Genomic DNA, 21,362 nt, shown 5'->3' with positions numbered 1-21,362 from the left:
GTGCAGAAAAATAAAGGGCACGGGATCACAAGGCCATTCCCGGCTTGGCCAAATGTTTGTGCAGAAAAATAAAGGGCACGGGATCACAAGGCCATTCCCGGCTTGGCCAAATGTTTGTGCAAGAAAAATAAAGGGCACGGGATCACAAGGCCATTCCCGGCTTGGCCAAATGTTGGTGCAGAAAAATAAAGGGCACGTGATCACAAGGCCATTCCCGGCTTGGCCAAATGTTGGTGCAGAAAAATAAAGGGCACGGAATCACAAGGCCATTCCCGGCTTGGCCAAAACTGTTTGTTTGAATTTATGCAAGAAAGTATCCATGAGTTTATGAATGCATGAAGAAAATTGTATTTTCTTTTATTTTTCTTATTTTGAAAATTTGATTTTGGTTAATTGTCGTAAGCACCATCACCCCTATCATCCTACAATCGTCCATCATGAGAAGACTGCATCTTTTGATTCCATCCTATCTTCAATCTGCCATGTTACGCTTATTCTTGTATCTTTCATTCTCTTTTTGTCTGGTCTTTCCATCGATTTACTGCTTCCATCTGATTTCCATCAAATTCGACATACCTTTAACGCCAAACAAAAGCTTTTCGGCTCCAAAATCTCTCGGGCGCCACTATGTCTTTTAACGCCATTTAATTCCTTTTAGCTCCTTTCCAGTTAAGAACACCACAATCTCTCCGGCTCCACCACGCCTTTTAGCACCATTTAATTTCTTTTAGCTCCTTTACAGTCAAGAACACCAAAATCTCTCCGGCTCCACCACGCCTTTTAGCACCATTTAATTTCTTTTAGTTCCTTTACAGTCAAGAACACCAAAATCTCACAGGTTCCTACTAAGAACAATGTCCTAATGCACTTATCATGATTCTTTTATTACTTTTACTCAACTTCCAAATAAATTCAATAATATGGCAATGCTTGTACTACATGAGATTTCTGAAGGCAAGATATACAAGCAATAAAAATCGTGAAGAACACAAACAATGAATGAGGAATTCAGAAATGAATTGAATGACCTCAGAGAGTTTTATTTAGAATAGATAGATAACAGGAGAAATTGATCAAGTATATATATGATTCAAGATGGTTAAAAATAAAGGAAATAGCAGAAATCTTTACAGGATATAAAATGAGATAACTTTGATTCTGCACAAAACTGCCCCAGTTTTGTGTGCCCCCATTTTGCAATTATTGAATCTGACTACTTCCATATGAAGCTTCTCCTTCACAGACTCATCATGCATAGCCCTGAACATAACCAATTCACCCGTGTACAACCTTGCTATCTGTCATTCACTGTATTGTCCCATATTCTTCTCAAATCCTCTTAATGGCCTCTGTCAATTCCCCGTAATTGCTTTCTCCACGTCTTTTCTGATCTCAATGTTACTTGAAGCTCCCAGGAAGGGTTTTCACTTTAGTAGAGACTTTTCTATTTTCCCTAATTTTTGCTTGAAGCGCCCACGAGGGGTTTTCACTCCAGTAGGATATTTATTGCTCTAATTTTTGCCTAGACTGCCCTTTCGAGTTTTCAATCTAGCGAGCTTTTAACTCTAATTTTTGCCTAGACCGCCCTTTCGGGTTTTCAATCTAGCGAGTTTTTTTTTTTTTTTTTTTGCTATGGGTAATACTTTTTGATGGCGTCTGTATTCACCGGATTAGGCAATTCTTCTCCATCCATTATTGTCAAAATTAATGCCCCTCCTTCAAAGGCTTTCTTCACCACATATGGTCCCTCATAGTTCGGTGTCCACTTCCCTCGGTGATCCTTTTGAGGTGGCAAGATCATCTTTAACACTAAATCTCCTTCCCTGAAACTGCGAGGTCGAACTTTCTTATTATGTGTTTTCATCAATCTTCTTTGATACAATTGCCCTTTACAAATTGCTCTTAGTCTTCGTTCTTCAATCAAATTCAACTGCTCATAACGCATTCGAGTCCATTCTGGTTCTTCCAATCCTGCCTCCAGAACTACTCGAAGGGATGGAATCTCCACTTCGATAGGCAAAACCGCTTCCATGCCATACACCAAGGAGAAAGGTGTCTTCCCAGTAGATGTCCGTATTGAGGTCCGATAACCATATAGAGCAAAAGGGATCTTCTCATGCCAATCTTTGTAATTCTCTGTCATCTTCCCAATGATCTTCTTGATATTCTTATTCGCCGCTTCGACAGCCCCATTCATCTTCAGACGGTAAGGAGTCGAATTATGGTGATAAATTTTAAATTGGTCACAAAAATCCTTCACCATTTTACTGTTGAAATTCGTGCCATTGTCAGTAATAATTCTTTCCGGGATTCCATATCGACAAACAATTTCTTTTCTCAAAAATCGAACAACCACGCTACTCGTCACATTAGAATATGAAGCAGCCTCTACCCATTTGGTAAAATAATCAATAGCAACCAAAATGAACCGATGCCCATTAGAAGCCTTCGGCTCGATTGGACCGATGACATCTAATCCCCACATCGAGAAAGGCCATGGTGACGTCAACACATTTAATGGATTAACTGGAACATGTGTTCTGTCTGCATAAATCTGACACTTGTGGCATCTGTTTGCATAACTTATACAGTCCCTCTCCATGGTTAACCAATAATACCCTGCACGAATAATCTTCCGTGCCATTGCATATCCACTAGAATAAGTCTCACATATTCCTTCATGAATTACCTCCATAATTTGTTTAGCCTCCGCCATATCAACACAACGCAAGAAAACTATCCCATCATTCCTTTTATAAAGAACATTTCCATTCAAGAAGAAAGATCCCGCCAATCTCCTGATGGTCCGCTTATCATTCTCTGATGCCCCTGATGGATATGCTTTCTTTTCAATATACTGTTGAATATCGTGATACCACGGTTTACCATCAGGCTCTCCCTCCAAATTTGAACAGTAACCTCGAACTTCTCGTCTCTCGATTTTAATCACCTGCACTTCCCCTTTTGGGTCTACATCAAACATTGCCGCCAAAGTTGCCAAAGCATCCGCTATTTGATTCTCCTCTCTTGGGATATGATCAAACTCAACCCAATCAAAAAACTTGACTAACTTTTTGATATGCTGGTAATATGGAATGAGCTTGTCATCTTTAGTTTCCCACTCATCATTTAATTGCCTAATCACCAACTGTGAGTCACCATAGACCTGTAGCCTCTTAATCCCCATATCAATAGCAGCTTGAATTCCCATCATACATGCTTCATATTCAGCCACATTGTTAGTACATTCAAAATACAACTTAGCTGTAAACGGTATAACATTCTCTTCAGGTGATATCAAAGCTGCACCGACTCCGCATCCTATGATATTAGAAGCACCATCGAACAACATAGTCCATTTTGCCAAATCCTTCTGATTCCCCTCTTCTATCGACACAGTCATGACATCAATATCTGGAAATTTCATATCCATTGGCTGAGTATCATCAATTGCTCCATCTGCCAAATAATCTGCTATTGCACTCCCTTTGATTGCCTTCTGTGTGACATACAAAATATCATATTCTGATAACAACATCTGCCATTTAGCTATCCTCCCTGAAAGAGAAGGTTTCTCAAAAATGTATTTGATAGGATCCATCCTGGAAATCAACCACGTCGTATGATAAAGCATATATTGTCTAAGCCGATGTGCAGCCCAAACCAAAGAGCAACAAGTCTTCTCCAACATCGAATAATTTGCTTCACAACTAGTAAACTTCTTGCTTAAGTAATAAATGGCATGCTCTATCCTTCTCGATGAATCATGTTGTCCAAGCACACATCCCATCGAACTATCTGAGACAGTCAAATAGAGAATAAGCGGCCTGCCAGCCACAGGAGGCATCAACACTGGAGGACTTTTCAAGTATTGCTTGATCTTTTCGAATGCTGTCTGACAATCTTCATTCCACTCAGTAGAGTTACTCTTACGCAATAATTTAAAGATAGGTTCATAAGTAGCCGTCAACTGTGAAATGAATCTGGCAATGTAATTCAACCTTCCCAAGAAACCCCTAACTTCCTTTTCTGTTCGAGGGGGTGGCATCTCCAAGATCGCCTTCACTTTATCAGGATCTACCTCAATTCCTTTCCTACTTACAATAAAACCTAACAACTTCCCCGAGGTTGCCCCAAATGTGCACTTAGCTGGATTCAACTTCAATTGATGCTTCCTTAATCGATCAAACAACTTCTGAAGATTCACAATATGATCTTCATCTTCTTTGGATTTTGCTATCATATCATCGAAATATACTTCAACTTCTCTATGCATCATGTCATGAAACAAAGTGACCATGGCTCGTTGATAAGTAGCACCGGCATTCTTCAGACCAAACGGCATGACTTTATAGCAAAAGGTTCCCCAGAGGGTAATAAAAGTCATTTTCTCATGATCCTCTGGTGCCATCTTGATCTGATTGTAACCCGAAAATCCATCCATGAAAGAGAAAGTTGAATGTCTAGCTGTATTATCCACTAAAACATCAATATGGGGAAGCGGAAAATTATCCTTCGGGCTTGCACGATTGAGATCTCTATAATCGACACACATCCGCACTTTTCCATCCTTCTTGGGAACAGGTACAATATTTGCCACCCATTCAGGGTATCTAGCCACTGCTAAAAAACCAGTATCGAACTGCTTCTTCACTTCATCTCTTATCTTCAAAAGCATATCTGCTTTCAATCTCCTTAGCTTTTGTTTCACTGGGGTACATTCTGGAATCAATGGTAACTTGTGAACAACAATACTTGTATCAAGACCGGGCATGTCCTGATAAGACCATACAAAGACATCCTGGTAATTATGCAATAAATCTATCAACTTCTTCTTGTTTTCTCCTTCGAAGGCAGCTCCTACTTTAACCTCCTTTTTCTCCGTTTCAGTTCCCAAATTAACAACTTCAGTTACCTCTTGGTGCGGCTTTATTATTTTCTCCTCTTGATTGACTTGTCTTAACATTTCAGGTAAAATCTCAATTTCTTCCTCTATTTCATAGTCAGATTCAACATTGCTAATGGGTGCATCAAAATCTGGTTCATTAAGTTCGTCATCTTCGTTATCATCATTTTCAATCCTGTGAAAGAAATGAATAAAAATGGTTTTGAGAATGGAGAACAAAACTTAAATGGAAATGGAGAAACATGAATATGGATGACTGTCAAAAGACTTTCATTTCATGGAAAAGGGAATATGTACAAAGATTGAACATGCAATCGCCATACTATAAGATTTATTGAAAGCAAAGTAAAGCATGCTCATTACAAAAGACCCAAACGAAGGCCGTGAGCTGGGCCCACGATGGTAGTGCACTCGGGATTACTCTTGCAGGTTCTTGAGAGATACTGGGAGCTCCAGACTGGTCCAGTTGTCTAATTTGAAATTTGAAGGACGCGAGATGACAAAGCAAGGTCTAGCAGCCGAACTCTGTTCCTCTTCCACCACAGCAACTTGGAACTCCTCAAACTGATCACATATATTTGTCAAAATTCCCCCAGTTACATCAGTCGAGTTTTCGGAGTTTTCAACTGACAGTTTTCCAAAAACTGCCCCAGTATCAGCCAAACTTATTGATAGGTGTGATAATTCCTATTGTTTTTGGTAGGAATCTCCCCCTCTTAAGCTTCATTTAAATAAATAATGAGTGTATTTATGTTTTGATTTGTATTTTTTGATAGGTTGATTGCGGTTTGGATGAAAAGTGATGAAAAAAGGGCTGAACTGAAGAAAATGTCCACCGACCTTCGTGTGTTCAAATACTTATAACTTTTTGTCACGTTATCGGAATCAAGCGAAATAAAAGGCATTGGAAACTAGACATCTCAAGCTTTCCGTAGACGCTAAAATCGTGCAAATCGGACGTCGTATGGAGATTTTGGAATCATTCCACGCCTAGGCGCAATATTTGTGCACGCCCAGTATCACTTGTGCACGCCCAGTCCAGCGAGTTGGGGCGTGAATTTGAAGTTGTGCACGCCTAGGATTGCGCCTAGGCGTGCGCCTAGGCGTGAATACAACGCGCCTAGGCGCACAAGACAGTTTTTTGGATGTTTTAATTCGCGAACTTGCCGAGCCGCACGACACTTTTAGACTTCGAACAGATTTTCTGGAGAGCGAAACCAGAGGGGGAAGGTGATTCTTGGAGCTTGGAGGAGGAATTCTTCAACCCAACTTGGATTATCTCAATATTTGGGGTTTATTCATGCCACTCTCTTCTCTCTTTGTGTTTTTCTCTCATTATGTGTAACTAAATCTCTTGTGCCAAGGCTAGGTTGAAGCCTTGGGTTTGATGACTTTGTTTATGACTTGATTTACATATATATGAGTTGATTTGGGTATAAATCTTGTGTTTCTATGTTTGATTGCAATTTCTTCATGCTTGTAGTGTTTGGCCAACACTTTAGGTTTTTGGATGAAATTGTTTGGAGAATTTGCTTAGACAATAATATGTCAAGTAGATTATGCTTCTTGAAACATTTGATTAGGAATGTGTCTCCCTTTAATTAGGTGACAATTTGTATGAATTCTAATCTCCATAGAACTCCATGAATTCCTATGCATGTTTAGACCAATAAGATGGCTAGAATGTATTTAGGAATATCCGACCTAGACCAATAAGATGGCTAGTAATCGATTTTAGGGAGATTTGGCTTAAGTGCGCTAAAACCGACTTAGGTACGGATTCGTTATGCCCGAATTAGCAAATATGTGTGTGAATTTGTGTCATTGCAAGTCATTTCCCAAGGGGGATTCCAAAGCCTTGGTGTTCATCTCATTCATCTCACTTGCATTAGTTGCATCTTTATTCTAAGAAAATACCAAAAACACTTTGCTATTTGCTTGTCTTAGTTTAATTACCCAACCAAACAATCTTGAGTTGAACTTTACTTTTGTTTGCATTGTCCATACGTACATACAAATATACATTTAGATTAGATATAACACCGTCTCTGTGGATTCGACCCTTGCTCATCATTGTGCTGTAGTCGCCGACTAGTACACTTGCTAGTAAGGTTAATTTAGACCTAACAAGTTTATGGCGCCGTTGCCGGGGACGGTTGCTTATATTTGATCCACTCTTGTTTATATACATAGATACTTACATACTTAGTTTAGTTTTTACTTACTTGACAATTAGTGATCCTTATACTATTCTTTCTTGTTTGTAGTTCATGCAAGGAAGGCGTTCTCAAGATACTGAAATTCTTCCTGTTGATCTAGACTTGGAACGTACCCGAAGGAACAAGAGAGACAAGGACCTTCTTGAGGAGCAATCTTCTACTCGGTCTATCTCTCCTACATCCAGCTCTAGTTCGTCTAGTGACAAAATTTTGGGAGAACATTCTGAACAAGCAAGCATGGCTGAAAATCGTGAAGAAGTTGGCAACAATGCAAATGCTCCTGTTACCATCATGGACTACTCTGTGCCACAATTCTCTACTAGACAATCTTGCATCATATTACCAACCATTCCGCCAAATCTATCTTATGAGCTTAAATGTCATGTGATTAACATGCTCTCATCATTCTCAGGAGCGGAAAATCAAGATGCTAGTGATCACATTGATAATTTTCTGGAGATTTGTGGCACTCAAAAAATTCAAGGCATATCTGAAGAGTTCATACGGTTGAAGCTATTTCCTTTTTCTCTTAAGGAAAGTGCTAAGATCTGGTTCAAGACTCTGCCACCAAATTCTATCACTTCTTGGGATCAACTTTCTGCTAAGTTTATTCAGAAGTTCTATACTCAGTTAAGGACACAGAGGCTTAGGGATCAGATTTTCCATTTCAGGCAGAACAAGGGAGAACCACTTTTTAAGGCTTGGGAGCGATATAAAACTTTATTGATTGGTTGCCCACATCATCAATTCTTGCCATGGCAGATTATATCATACTTTTACCAACATCTGGCTGATGAATGCCGCCATAGGTTAGATGCAGCTGCTGGAGGAAATATTATGGCTAAGGAACCAACTGAAGCCAATGAAATTATTGAGACTGTGGTGGCAAATTCCTCACAATGGGATAATCGTGATCTTGATGCTCCTAGACACATGGTTTATGAGGCTAGTGGTTCAAATACAGAGATGGCATCTGTGGCTAGGAAATTGGATGCGGTAGTGACTTTGCTGAGCAGAAATTTGGATCCTTGCGGCATTTGTGGAGGCACCGATCATCCTACTCATGTATGTTCTAGAAGTGGGACATTTCCTGAAGCTGAAGTTAATGCTATTCAACCTTTTCATAGGCAGCAGAATGATCCGTTTTCTCACACATATAACCCAGGATGGAAGAATCACCCCAATTTCTCCTATGCTTCACCCCAGAATTTCAATCAAGGGCCTAGACCTTGGCAAGCTCCACGACACGAGCCACCTTCTCAAGATGCAAGGAAGTCTACTATGGAGGACCTTATTTCCCAACTTGCTCAATCACAAGTCTCAATGCAACATTCACAAGCAGAGATGAGCAAGTCAATGACTCAGTTGCAACAAACTGTTTCCAGTAATACTCAATCTATCGCAAAGCTTGAAATGCAAGTAGGACAACTTGCTCATGCCTTGAGTGAAAGACAGCCAGGAAAGCTGCCGAGTCAACCTGAGGTAAATCCTAAGCAGTATGAAGATGCTAATGCTATTACTGTTTTGCGAAGTGGGAAAAACGTGGATAACAAGATTGAGTATAAAAAGCTTGAAGGTGAGAATCATGATGAACCTATAGCGGTGGAGCCAAGTGTTTCCAAAATACCTCATGTTGAGAAGGAAAAGTCGGAAGTAGAAGAGTATGTTCCAAAAGTGCCTTTTCCATCTCGTCTTGCACCGGCTAAGAAAAGCAAGTATAATCGGGATATTTTTGAAGTTTTGAAGAAGGTGGAGATTAATATTCCACTCATTGAGGCAATTAAGTCTATTCCCGCATATGCAAAATTTTTGAAGGAGTTGTGCACTAACAAAAGAAAGATTGGTGATCATGAAGAAGTATTTCTCTCCGAAGAGACAAGTGCTATTTTACAAAAGAAGCTCCCACCCAAATTAAAAGATCCGGGTAGCTTTACCATTCCTTGTATTATTGGAGAGAAAGAAATTGAAAAGGCCTTGATGGATCTTGGTGCAAGTGTGAATATCATGCCTTATTCTGTTTACACTACATTGAAGATCGGTGAGTTGAAACCAACATCAGTCACTCTCCAATTAGCGGATCGTTCTTTAGTGCATCCTTTTGGGCTAGTTGAAGATGTTTTAGTAAAGGTGGGTGAATTTGTTATTCCGGTGGATTTTCTGGTGCTTGATATGGAGGGTGAACCTAATCCGACAAGAGATGTACCACTCATTCTAGGCCGTGGTTTTATGGCTACCACAAAGACCATTATAGATGTGGAAAAGGGCATGCTCACAATGACAGTCTTTGACAAGACCATTGAGTTCAAAATTTTTAAGGCTATGAAGAGTCCGGATGTCATTAGAGAATGCCTTCATGTTGATATGGTAGGCCATGAGAGAGTGAATTTATTGACACAAACGGCTTCAAGTGATGAGGTTGTTGAATATGTGGATGGTGATAGCAATGAAGGCAAAAAGACCCCATCATCACCAATATCCAACGAGCTCATGGCTACTTCCCTTGTTACTAGCAAGCTATCTCCAACTTTGAAAGGCATGCGGACAAGAGCAAGGAAGTTGAAAAAGGCACGGTCCAAAACAATGTTGAGAGGTAAAGTGTGTGCTCCTTTTGAGACATTGAAATTGTCTATCCATGGTACTTTCACGATAACGAATTCTAAGATAGAAAAAGGGTGGAAATTTGTGGCTCGTCAATTTCAATTCTGTGGGCCAAATGTTTCGGGGATTCTGAATGGAAAGTATCCTGTGCACCATCCTCCTTGATTTGTTTCCCAAGAATTGTTGTGAAGGTGTTGAGGCTTGTGGTGATTTCTCCAAATCAGGTAGAACTACGTCTGGCTGAAGACATTAAACTTAGCGCTACTTGGGAGGCAACCCAATGAAGTATATCCTTTTGTGTATCCTTTTGTTCTTCATTATTCCATTTTTATTGACAAAATCTTGTGTGGATGTTAGTTTGAATTTGTTGGAATCTGGCTGCAGGAAAGTTTAAATTTCTGGGCATTATGTTTACAGCCAGACCACGCCTAGGCGCGTATTGTGCACGCCTAGGCGTATTGTGAACGCCTAGGCGCGTATTGTGCACGCCTAGGCGCGTATTGTGCACGCCTAGGCGTATTGTGAACGCCTAGGCGCACCTTGTGCACGCCTAGGCGCACCTTGTGCACGCCTAGGCGTGTGTGTTTACACAAAAAAAAAAAAAAAAAAAAAAGGTCATATGCAAGAAAGGGTTCATGAAGACATTGAAGAATTGTGGCTAGGCCAGTACCCCAATCCACTCGATGCATGACTCCAACCCCCAGGTTGTATTGTTTCAACTTGTCCTCTTTTTAGTGCATTATTACATTGTTATGTTTTGCATTGAGGACAATGCATTCTTTAAAGTGTGGGGTGGTGGACTGCATATGGATTATCTTGTGCCAAATTTCACATGATTTTTGTTGTAGCTGAATTTAAAAAAAAATAAAATTTCAATGCTTGAATCTTGCATATTTATGAGAATTTTCTGTTGAATTGAGTGCTATATTGAAATGCAGCTGATCTTGGTTTGTGGAACCCATCTTATCCTTCTATATGCTTGACGTCTACTCTATTGGATAATCACTTGAATTCACTTGCACAAGAATGTATGCTTGTGGGGTATGACTTGGGTGAATAGATGTTGAATGTGGACTTTCTTTAAGATGATCTAGAACACCGTGTTAGTGATATTCTTGGCACTAGTTAATTACATGCATGTTAAAAAAAAAAAAATTGATGATGAATAAAAGCATGTTCCGCTCTTGTGATCTTGCTGAGTAACCGGGGCTCTTGTCTAACCAACTCGAGTTTCGCGTAAAAAGGTAAGACAATCTTGATGAACATACTAGGCTAGCTTAACTTCGAAGCCTTTTCAACTCGAGTGATTGATCCGAGGTGTGCTTTATCACATAATGCCCTAAACCAACTGGTTGGGAGTCATTGGTTGAGAACTTGTTACATGGGTTGACTAGAAAGCTTAAAGGAGTGAGCATTGCACGGGCCTAGTAAGATGAAAATAAAAAAATAAAAAAAAATAAAAAAATAAAAAAATAAAAAAATAAAAAAAGAGAAGAAGAAGAAGAAGAAGAAGTATGTACATAAATAAAAGTGCCTTGGTATTATTACTTGACTGTTCTTGGAATTCTTGGAATGTGACTATGTTTGGCGCCTATGAACTTTTGGAAGCCAAATATTTATACATTTCTTCTTTGCATGCACTTAATTTAGATGAAGTGATTGAGTAGACGGATAATCTTCACTGAGTATATGTTTGGATGAAGTGTGGGGTCTCCACATCTTTTTGATTGCATGGCATTGATGTATATTGTTTCGATTCTAGCGATTTCCCTCACATATGTTTGATATCTTGAGACTGAAACGTTTGTGGGTGTCGTTCTTGTAAGCCCTCAGGAGACACAACTCCTCCACTAGGGACACCTAGGGGTTTAAAGGCTTGTTGCATATGCTAAATGCAACCGCGATTCCTGCGTTAGTGAGTTAAGATGTTAGTGGTACATGTACTTAATCTAGTTTTACTTGAGGACAAGTAAGGTTTAAGTGTGGGGTGTTTGATAGGTGTGATAATACCTATTGTTTTTGGTAGGAATCTCCCCCTCTTAAGCTTCATTTAAATAAATAATGAGTGTATTTATGTTTTGATTTGTATTTTTTGATAGGTTGATTGCGGTTTGGATGAAAAGTGATGAAAAAAGGGCTGAACTGAAGAAAATGTCCACCGACCTTCGTGTGTTCAAATACTTATAACTTTTTGTCACGTTATCGGAATCAAGCGAAATAAAAGGCATTGGAAACTAGACATCTCAAGCTTTCCGTAGACGCTAAAATCGTGCAAATCGGACGTCGTATGGAGATTTTGGAATCATTCCACGCCTAGGCGCAATATTTGTGCACGCCCAGTATCACTTGTGCACGCCCAGTCCAGCGAGTTGGGGCGTGAATTTGAAGTTGTGCACGCCTAGGATTGCGCCTAGGCGTGCGCCTAGGCGTGGTGCGCCTAGGCGTGAATACAACGCGCCTAGGCGCACAAGACAGTTTTTTGGATGTTTTAATTCGCGAACTTGCCGAGCCGCACGACACTTTTAGACTTCGAACAGATTTTCTGGAGAGCGAAACCAGAGGGGGAAGGTGATTCTTGGAGCTTGGAGGAGGAATTCTTCAACCCAACTTGGATTATCTCAATATTTGGGGTTTATTCATGCCACTCTCTTCTCTCTTTGTGTTTTTCTCTCATTATGTGTAACTAAATCTCTTGTGCCAAGGCTAGGTTGAAGCCTTGGGTTTGATGACTTTGTTTATGACTTGATTTACATATATATGAGTTGATTTGGGTATAAATCTTGTGTTTCTATGTTTGATTGCAATTTCTTCATGCTTGTAGTGTTTGGCCAACACTTTAGGTTTTTGGATGAAATTGTTTGGAGAATTTGCTTAGACAATAATATGTCAAGTAGATTATGCTTCTTGAAACATTTGATTAGGAATGTGTCTCCCTTTAATTAGGTGACAATTTGTATGAATTCTAATCTCCATAGAACTCCATGAATTCCTATGCATGTTTAGACCAATAAGATGGCTAGAATGTATTTAGGAATATCCGACCTAGACCAATAAGATGGCTAGTAATCGATTTTAGGGAGATTTGGCTTAAGTGCGCTAAAACCGACTTAGGTACGGATTCGTTATGCCCGAATTAGCAAATATGTGTGTGAATTTGTGTCATTGCAAGTCATTTCCCAAGGGGGATTCCAAAGCCTTGGTGTTCATCTCATTCATCTCACTTGCATTAGTTGCATCTTTATTCTAAGAAAATACCAAAAACACTTTGCTATTTGCTTGTCTTAGTTTAATTACCCAACCAAACAATCTTGAGTTGAACTTTACTTTTGTTTGCATTGTCCATACGTACATACAAATATACATTTGGATTAGATATAACACCGTCTCTGTGGATTCGACCCTTGCTCATCATTGTGCTGTAGTCGCCGACTAGTACACTTGCTAGTAAGGTTAATTTAGACCCAACAAGTTTATGGCGTCGTTGCCGGGGACGGTTGCTTATATTTGATCCACTCTTGTTTATATACATAGATACTTACATACTTAGTTTAGTTTTTACTTACTTGACAATTAGTGATCCTTATACTATTCTTTCTTGTTTGTAGTTCATGCAAGGAAGGCGTTCTCAAGATACTGAAATTCTTCCTGTTGATCTAGACTTGGAACGTACCCGAAGGAACAAGAGAGACAAGGACCTTCTTGAGGAGCAATCTTCTACTCGGTCTATCTCTCCTACATCCAGCTCTAGTTCGTCTAGTGACAAAATTTTGGATGTTTAGACCCAACACTTGCTAGTAAGGTTAATTTAGACCCAACACTTATCTTGTTCTGCATCCCTCCATACACAAAACTGTCATAAAGCCAAGGAATCGATTTCTTTTCGACTTCCAGCTCCTTTCCTTCCAGACGAGCAAACCTCTTCGCCTGCTTTTCTGCTTGTGCACGGTTCCTGTCAGCTCTAGTTGGCTTATAACCCAAACCCCAACGTTCTGGATGTTTCACCATTTCTACTGGCTTCTTAATTCCTTGTTGATTCTTACCAAGTCCTTCTCCCGGGCGAAACCCCTTTTTCAACATAAATTTTGCTACATTCTTCGTAACCTTGGATACTTGTGGCTTTAAAGGAGAAAGTCCTTCCTTCACATAGCTAGCACTAGCAATTTCAAAAGATTGGAATGAACTCTCAATCCCTTCTGTCGGAGCATCAATAGGAGAATTATTAGACAAACTAGCAACCATCCATTCTGACTGTCCCTTTACTATATAAACCCTTCCATCATGAACAAACTTGAGCATCTGATGCAATGATGAGGGAACGGCTCCTGCAGTGTGAATACAAGGTCGTCCCAACAGGCAACTGTAGGTTGGTGAGATATCCATTACCACAAATGGTACATTGAAAGTTACGCTTGCAACCTGTAAAGGTATTTCAATTTCTCCCATAATCTCTCTACGTGTTCCGTCGAATGCCCTTACTACCATCGGCACTGGTCTTAAATAAGATCTGTCAATCGGCAACTTTTCAAAAGTCTCCTTTGGTAAAATATTGAGCGATGACCCATTGTCCACCAAAATGCTTGCTAATTCCTTTCCACGACACATGGTTGAAATATGCAAAGCTTTGTTATGCCCCATCCCTTCAGGCGGAATATCATCCTCAGTAAAGGACAACAAATGAGACGCCAACACATTTCCCACAATGCCATTAAAAGAATCTGTAGGAATCTTGTCTGATACATACGCCTGATTTAACATTCTCATCAAGACTTGTCGATGCGGTTCAGAAGTCATTATCAACTCCAAGATCGAAATCTTTGCAGGGGTTTTCTTCAATTGATCCACTATCATGTACTCACTCTGCCGAATAATTTTCAGGAACTCCTGGACTTCCACATCAGTTACAACTTTCTTTTTCTCTTCTGGGCGTACAAAAAGACCTTCTTCTGGAATAGGACTTGATCTTTCAACTTCAGGTATTGCTTTCCCTTTTCTTTTGCGTTCAGCTTCAAGAACCACTACCGGATTCCCTTCTGGCTCATTTCTCGTGTAACATCTCCCACTCCGAGTAACTCCACTGACACCAGAAATATTATCTACCATTTCTCCTTGCTTTCCCCTAACTTCAACCTCATAATTCCACGGCACAGCCTTGTCATTCTTGTACAAAGGATCTATCCTCGGAGTCACAGCCACTGGCTTGTCCTTTGTAGAGTATTGTAGAACAAAAGGTTTCACACAATTCGGCCTTGGTCCCTGGTAATAACCTCCTAGGACATTGACATGGCCTTCTTGACCTTCTCCTTCTTCAAAAATAATCTTCCTCAAATCCATCAACTCTTGTACTTTCTCCCGAAAATCATTGCATTCTTTAATAGTATGACCTTCCATTCCACTGTGAAATTTGCAAATCTTACTTGTATCGGGTTGATTACTTTGGCAAAAAGAACTCATCATTTCAATTATCCCCTGCTCCTTTAAGATGTCAAATAACTGGCTCAATGGCATCGTAATCTCTGACACCCACCTCTTGATAACACGAGACTCACCAACACAATTCACGCCCTCATTTCCATGGTTTGGCAGCGGATTTTTGTTAACATTTGGCTTGTCCACAACATCCAAGTTGAGCCATTTCGCTTCAATCATCCCCTGAATTAACCTCTTGAAAGGCAAACATGCTTCTGTTGAATGTCCGGGTGCGCCCCCATGGTAAAGACATGTAGAATTTGGATCATACCAGGGAGGATATGGAGGCTGGTGAACTTTTCCTGGTATTGGTACTACCGCCCCTTGGGCTTGTAGCTTAGTGAAACACTCCGCATATGTCATAGGTATAGGGTCAAAACGTTCCACCGGCCTTCTGGGTCTTGGATTTTGGAAATTTGGACGAGGATTTTGGTAGGTATGTGGGTTCTGAAAATTTTGGTAAGCGTTTGGGTTTTGCGGGTATTGATTGGGTGGTGGTGCATTGAATCGGGGTAGATAAGGATTTTGGGTATGGGTATGGTTATGGTTATAGTAGGCTCCTGGGCTTGACATCCTTGGGGCATTGCTTCTAGGGCGGTAGTCTGAAGTAGGCGCACCGTAAACAACGGGGTTTGAATCAAAATTCGCAGAATGCACTTCAGCCTTCTTGCCTTTACTTCCTTTAGCTGGGTCTGATTTATCAAGGGTGGGATAATGCAGAGTACCTCTCTTCATGCATCGTTCAACTCGCTCCCCTGCTTGTATCATATCAGCTAAGTTATTATGGCCACCTCCCGCCAAATTGGAAGTATAAGGCTCCTGGAGAGCATCAATGAAAGCGTTCAACAAATCCTTTTCTGAAGGGGGTGGAACTATCTGGGCTGCCAAATCCCTCCATCGATGGGCAAATTCCCTAAAGCTTTCCCCACTCTTCATTGCTGTGTTCTGCTGATCGTAAATGGTAGGGATCTTTTCTTCATTATGCTTATACTGCTTCATAAACATTTCAGCCAAATCCTCCCACGAAGCTACTGATGAAGGATTAAGGGTATTGAACCACCTTTGAGCTGCCCCAGTCAGACTATCTTGGAAATAATGCATCAACACCTTCTCATCGCTTGCATATGGCTGCATGCGCCGACAATACATCGTTAAATGATCCAAAGGGACTCCAGTGCCATCAAACAAACTGAATTTTGGTAGTACAAAGTCATGTGGAACATTCAAATTCTTCACTAAGCACAAATTGGCTGGGTTCAGTATCCCTACAGCATTGAAACCCTCCATGGCTCGTAATCTCTTCTCTAACTTCTTGATAGCATCCATTGAGCTACTTTCTTCATTCTGAACTCCCTCAGTTACTACCCCGCCAATAAAAGTTCTCGCGGTATAAGCACCAACTGGGAAGGGATTCTCATGCCCATGAGGATCAACTTGATGAATGTAAGCTGGGTTCTGAGTCGTTGCCTGTTGAGAAACATATTGATGCTGGTGCAAACCAAGCAAAGATTGGTTACGCGCAGGAGTGAACCCGAGTGGGTAAACTGGTACTTCTTGGTGCAAATGATTCTCAGGAACCTCTGGTGTTTCAGAATTTTCAGCTACTCCCTTTCCTTTCATTAGCAACGCCATATTCTTCATCAATAAGGCCATCTGCTCTTTCAATTCAGCTATATCCTGATTCTGACTATGCTCACCCATTTCCTGCTCCATATTCTCAATAATTCTTGATTGTAGGCGAGTCTGATAGGGGTGTCGATGGTGCTTCTTGGATGCTATGATTATTTATGATTTTCTGTGTATTTTGAAAACAATGACATTAGTCCTCATTTATTTTATTTTAAAAACATGCATGCATGTGGTTATTATTTGTGCAAATCCCAAGTACTCCTTACAATTAACAAGATGATTTAAAAAAAATTGATCTATTATATGTGCAATAGTTATGTATATGAAAAGTATATATGTACATGTATGGATGATTAACGAGTGTGCAAGCATATATGGACATGTATGGATAATTAACAAGCATGCACATGGGTACAACCTAGGCTAACATATACATGGCAAATGTATGAACACGTGTGGTTTAAGAAATGTGTATACAAGTGTAATCTAATTGATGTGTCAAGTACATATGAATATGTAAATAAAGGATAAAGATACATGGTCTATAAATGTACAAGAATATAACATAATAAGCATGTGCAATAAATAGTTAGGGATAGGAATGCCCCCTTTTGTTCCTAAAATGGGTAATACCGCCTAAAAATGTCTGGAGGTTTAGAACCATGGCTACGGTTTATCTATGGTGCATATGGGTGGTTTAACTAACTAATCACGAGGTCTCTGGATCAGGTGGCTTTTGCTCCATTGGATCACAAAAGCTCATCCCTTAATGTCATAAGAGGACGTCAATCCAGGAAGGTGTCTTCCCCCACCCATACAGGGAAGTGAATCCCATGAAAGTGGTAGGTCAACCTTCACTAATCACTAAGTAACCCGGGTATAGGGTTATGTGTGTGCAATGATAAGTGAATGTGTGTGCGGGGGCATACATACCAATATCCCTAACATTTAAATTCCACAAAGCCCATTTCTGATGAAGATATCTACAACATTGAACAAATCCATCAAATTCTTCAAATTTAACATACAAATACAAATAGGAACTAACATAAAAACTATACAAGAAAAGCACAAAAATCAATCACACAGGCTCAACCCCTTTGGTATAAAAACCAATGTCCCCAGCAGAGTCGCCAGTTGTCGCAATCGGGGTCACGACGCGGACCGGCGATGGAAAAAATGTTTAGAGTCGCCACCAATTGATTTAAGTGCAATTGGACACTAAAGAATGGTCTACGAACCAGAAAATGAGTAAGGGGGTCTATTGAGTGTGGGGAAGGTGTTAGGCACCCCACAACTCCCTAAAAGGTTACCTAAATTGATCTATGTGCTTTTTCTTGAAAAAGTTGTTTGTCCAATATAAATGATATTTTGATTTGAAAAGATAACATAATTAAAGCATAGGCAGGAGCTGAATGTCATCAAGTCCTCCTCCTAATTAACTTCAATTTAGGTATCTATTATTTTTACGAGTACAAATGATACCTTAATTTGAAGAGATAACATAATTAAAGCCTAGGCAGGAGCTGAATGTCATCAAGTCCTCCTCCTAAGAAACTTTAATTTAGGTATCTAGTAAATTAATTTATCATTGTGTTTAGAAATACAAATGACACTTTAATTTGAAAAGATAACATAATTAAAGCTTAGGCAGTAGCTGAATGTCATCAAGTCCTCCTCCTAATGAACTTTAATTTAGGTATCTAGTAAATTAATTTATCATTGTGTTTAGAAATACAAATGACACTTTAATTTGAAAAGATAACATAATTAAAGCCTAGGCAGGAGCTGAATGTCATCAAGTCCTCCTCCTAATGAACTTTAATTTAGGTATCTAGTAAATTAATTTATCATTGTGTTTAGAAATACAAACGACACTTTAATTTGAAAAGATAACATAATTAAAGCCTAGGCAGGAGCTGAATGTCATCAAGTCCTCCTCCTAATGAACTTTAATTTAAGTATCTAATAAATTAATTTATCATTTGTTTTTTCGTTTAAATAAAGATAACACAATTAAAGTCTAGGCAGGAGTTGAATGTCATCAAGTCCTCCTCCTAATTGACTTTAATGTAGTATCCATTAATTTGTTTATGTGAAAAGTTGGTAAAGACGTGATTATTGAATTGATCGATTAGTAAAACTAAACCCCTAAACATACATCAATTTGGCAAAACTAAACCCCTAAACATGTATACTAATTACGTTAAACATAAATAAAACTAAACTACACTAATCTACTTTTCATTATTTCCACTACACTACACTACTTTTCATTATTTCTACTACCTTATTACATGGCTTATATTTACAAGAATATACATGCCAAACAAAAATAAGATAAAAATATATACAAATAATGAAATATAAGGATAAAAATACAAATAAATATGAATATGACGCATGGAGCCCATTAATTATCCAAACCCGGTCCAATCTCCAAATGAACTCTCCGGCCCCAAATGAAATCAAGTCCGGCCCAAGTTGAATCAAGCCCGGTCCACATTCAAAAATCAACAAGAGAAAGGGTTAAAATGGTGCTCAAATACCATAGAAACTCAAATCAAATTAAATCCATATACCCATATATATGCACACACACACATTATATGTACATATACACGTACACCATATATATATGGACACACCGAAACGCCTGGAGTATGATCCAACAAGGGATTAAACCCAGAAAGTTTATATGAATATGAACATAACCTCAATCCTTAATAGCACAATCATTCATCATTATCAACATAATTCTATCTAAACTACCAGCCATCAAAACCCCAACGTCAGCCTAACATCATAACCCGACATTACAGCAAATATGTAAATCTTGATTTCAGTATCATAAGCAAATAAGATCCAAACCAGGAAACTCATAATCAAATATCAATATCAACTTTCAACGCAGTAAGTAATCGGAATCTTCAAAGCTGGATATCCAAATCAAATATCAAAGCCCAACATCAAAAGCTAAGTACCCACACAGTAATCAAATGGAACTCCATACTAAGAAAAATCAGTATCAAACATGCTTCAAAGAAACGGAAGATGGAACAAAAGTAATAGATGTATGTATGGATCATCACCCCCTCAACAATGGAACCCGAAAAACACAAACACAGAATCAGAGAAAGAGAACTAGGAATTAAGAGTATGAGTGAACCATTACCTTCAAAGAAAATGAAGTGAAGAAGGCCAAAATCCCCTGTCCAACAGTAGCTCCCTTTCTTTCTCTCCGTATTTTCCTTTCTTGTGCGGCGACCTCTTCTTGCTTTTTCTCTCCCCTGTTTTTCCTTTTGCCGGCTGCCCCTACTCCCTTCTCTCTTTCCTTTTTTGTGCCCCTCCCTTTTAACTTATCTTTATTTCAAAAAAATCCCAAAATGCCCCCAAAAACCCTATTTTCCTCTCCTTCTCTAAAACCCTCAAGATTTACATTTTTGTCTTTTCCTTATTTTTGTGAAACCATAATAAAGGAACCACCTTTCCCTCTTAAGGATTTTCTTTATTATTTATTTAATTTTCCTATTTTTTAGATATTTTCTAGGGTTTAGTTATATTGGGTTTGGGTTGGAATTTTTATGGGCTTATGGTCCAAGAAATAGGCTTTAGGATTTTTTGCATGCTTGTGGGTCCAAGAAACAGGTTTTGAATTTTTTGTGAGCTTACGGCTCCAGAACGGGCTTTTGAATTATTATTATTATTATTGTATTTTTTAATTTTTTTAATTTTTTCTTTTTTTTTTGGGCTGGACGAAAACCGGGTACTACAATTTGTGTTAGATATGTGAAATTGAACTTGTTTGTATATTGATTGGAGGATGGACTTATCGAATAATAGGTTGATTGAGGCCGGAGAATTCAAGGTTGAGTATTGGTTTACATAACAAGTTTTGAAGTGCGAGGTAGGGAAATTCCACCATTTGTTATTCTATTTGAATATGTCTTCCTATTGAGAACATTTATCCTTCCCCATTGTTCATTATGATGCGTTCTCGCCTTAATTGTGCCTAAGGAAGAATAACCCCACTTTGTGATTTCTTTATTGTATGATTTGAATTATATTGCATACCCTACTTGTTCAATCTTCCATTGAGCATGAATTACTCTTGAACATGCATCATGTAGTAGTATATGTATATATATAGGTTGTAGGTTTACCCTATTACATAACCCTGTTGCACATGCATTGTAATTGCATGGAAGATGTTGGGTATGGACCCGTATATCTCCTAGTTGTGATTGATGTGAAATGTGGAATGTCGTTGGACCGTTCAGGGTTCCCATGACTATGGGAATGTCGGTGGGCCGGATCAGTATTCCATATGTGCTCGAAACACCATGCGATGATGTCGTTGGGCTATTTAGGGTCCCGATATGTGTAGGGATGCCGGTGGGCCAAGTTAGGATCTCGTATGATGTGGTTATCTACTTGTGTTTGGTGTACATGATGTTAGCTATCATATTGTTGCATTTGTGCATTTCTTTAATATTTCAGCCTTATATTATTCACTTACTCTTTATTATTCCCTACTAGGCCTT

The 21,362-nt window shown here is 39.2% G+C and overlaps 1 non-coding gene across 1 annotated transcript; it reads right to left on the bottom strand.

Moving 5' to 3' along the window:
- Window positions 1-7,767: 7,767 nt before the first annotated feature.
- LOC120004296 lies at window positions 7,768-7,874 on the bottom strand. The gene has a single exon (XR_005469488.1). It is a non-coding gene; the product is annotated as a small nucleolar RNA R71 (small nucleolar RNA).
- Between the last annotated feature and the right edge of the window lie 13,488 nt (window positions 7,875-21,362).

The sequence above is a fragment of the Tripterygium wilfordii genome, chromosome 1, assembly GCF_013401445.1.
Source record: "Tripterygium wilfordii isolate XIE 37 chromosome 1, ASM1340144v1, whole genome shotgun sequence".
NCBI lineage: Eukaryota > Viridiplantae > Streptophyta > Magnoliopsida > Celastrales > Celastraceae > Tripterygium > Tripterygium wilfordii.
Note: the sequence above shows the minus strand (reverse complement) of the source record. Positions and strands in the feature narration are given on the sequence as shown.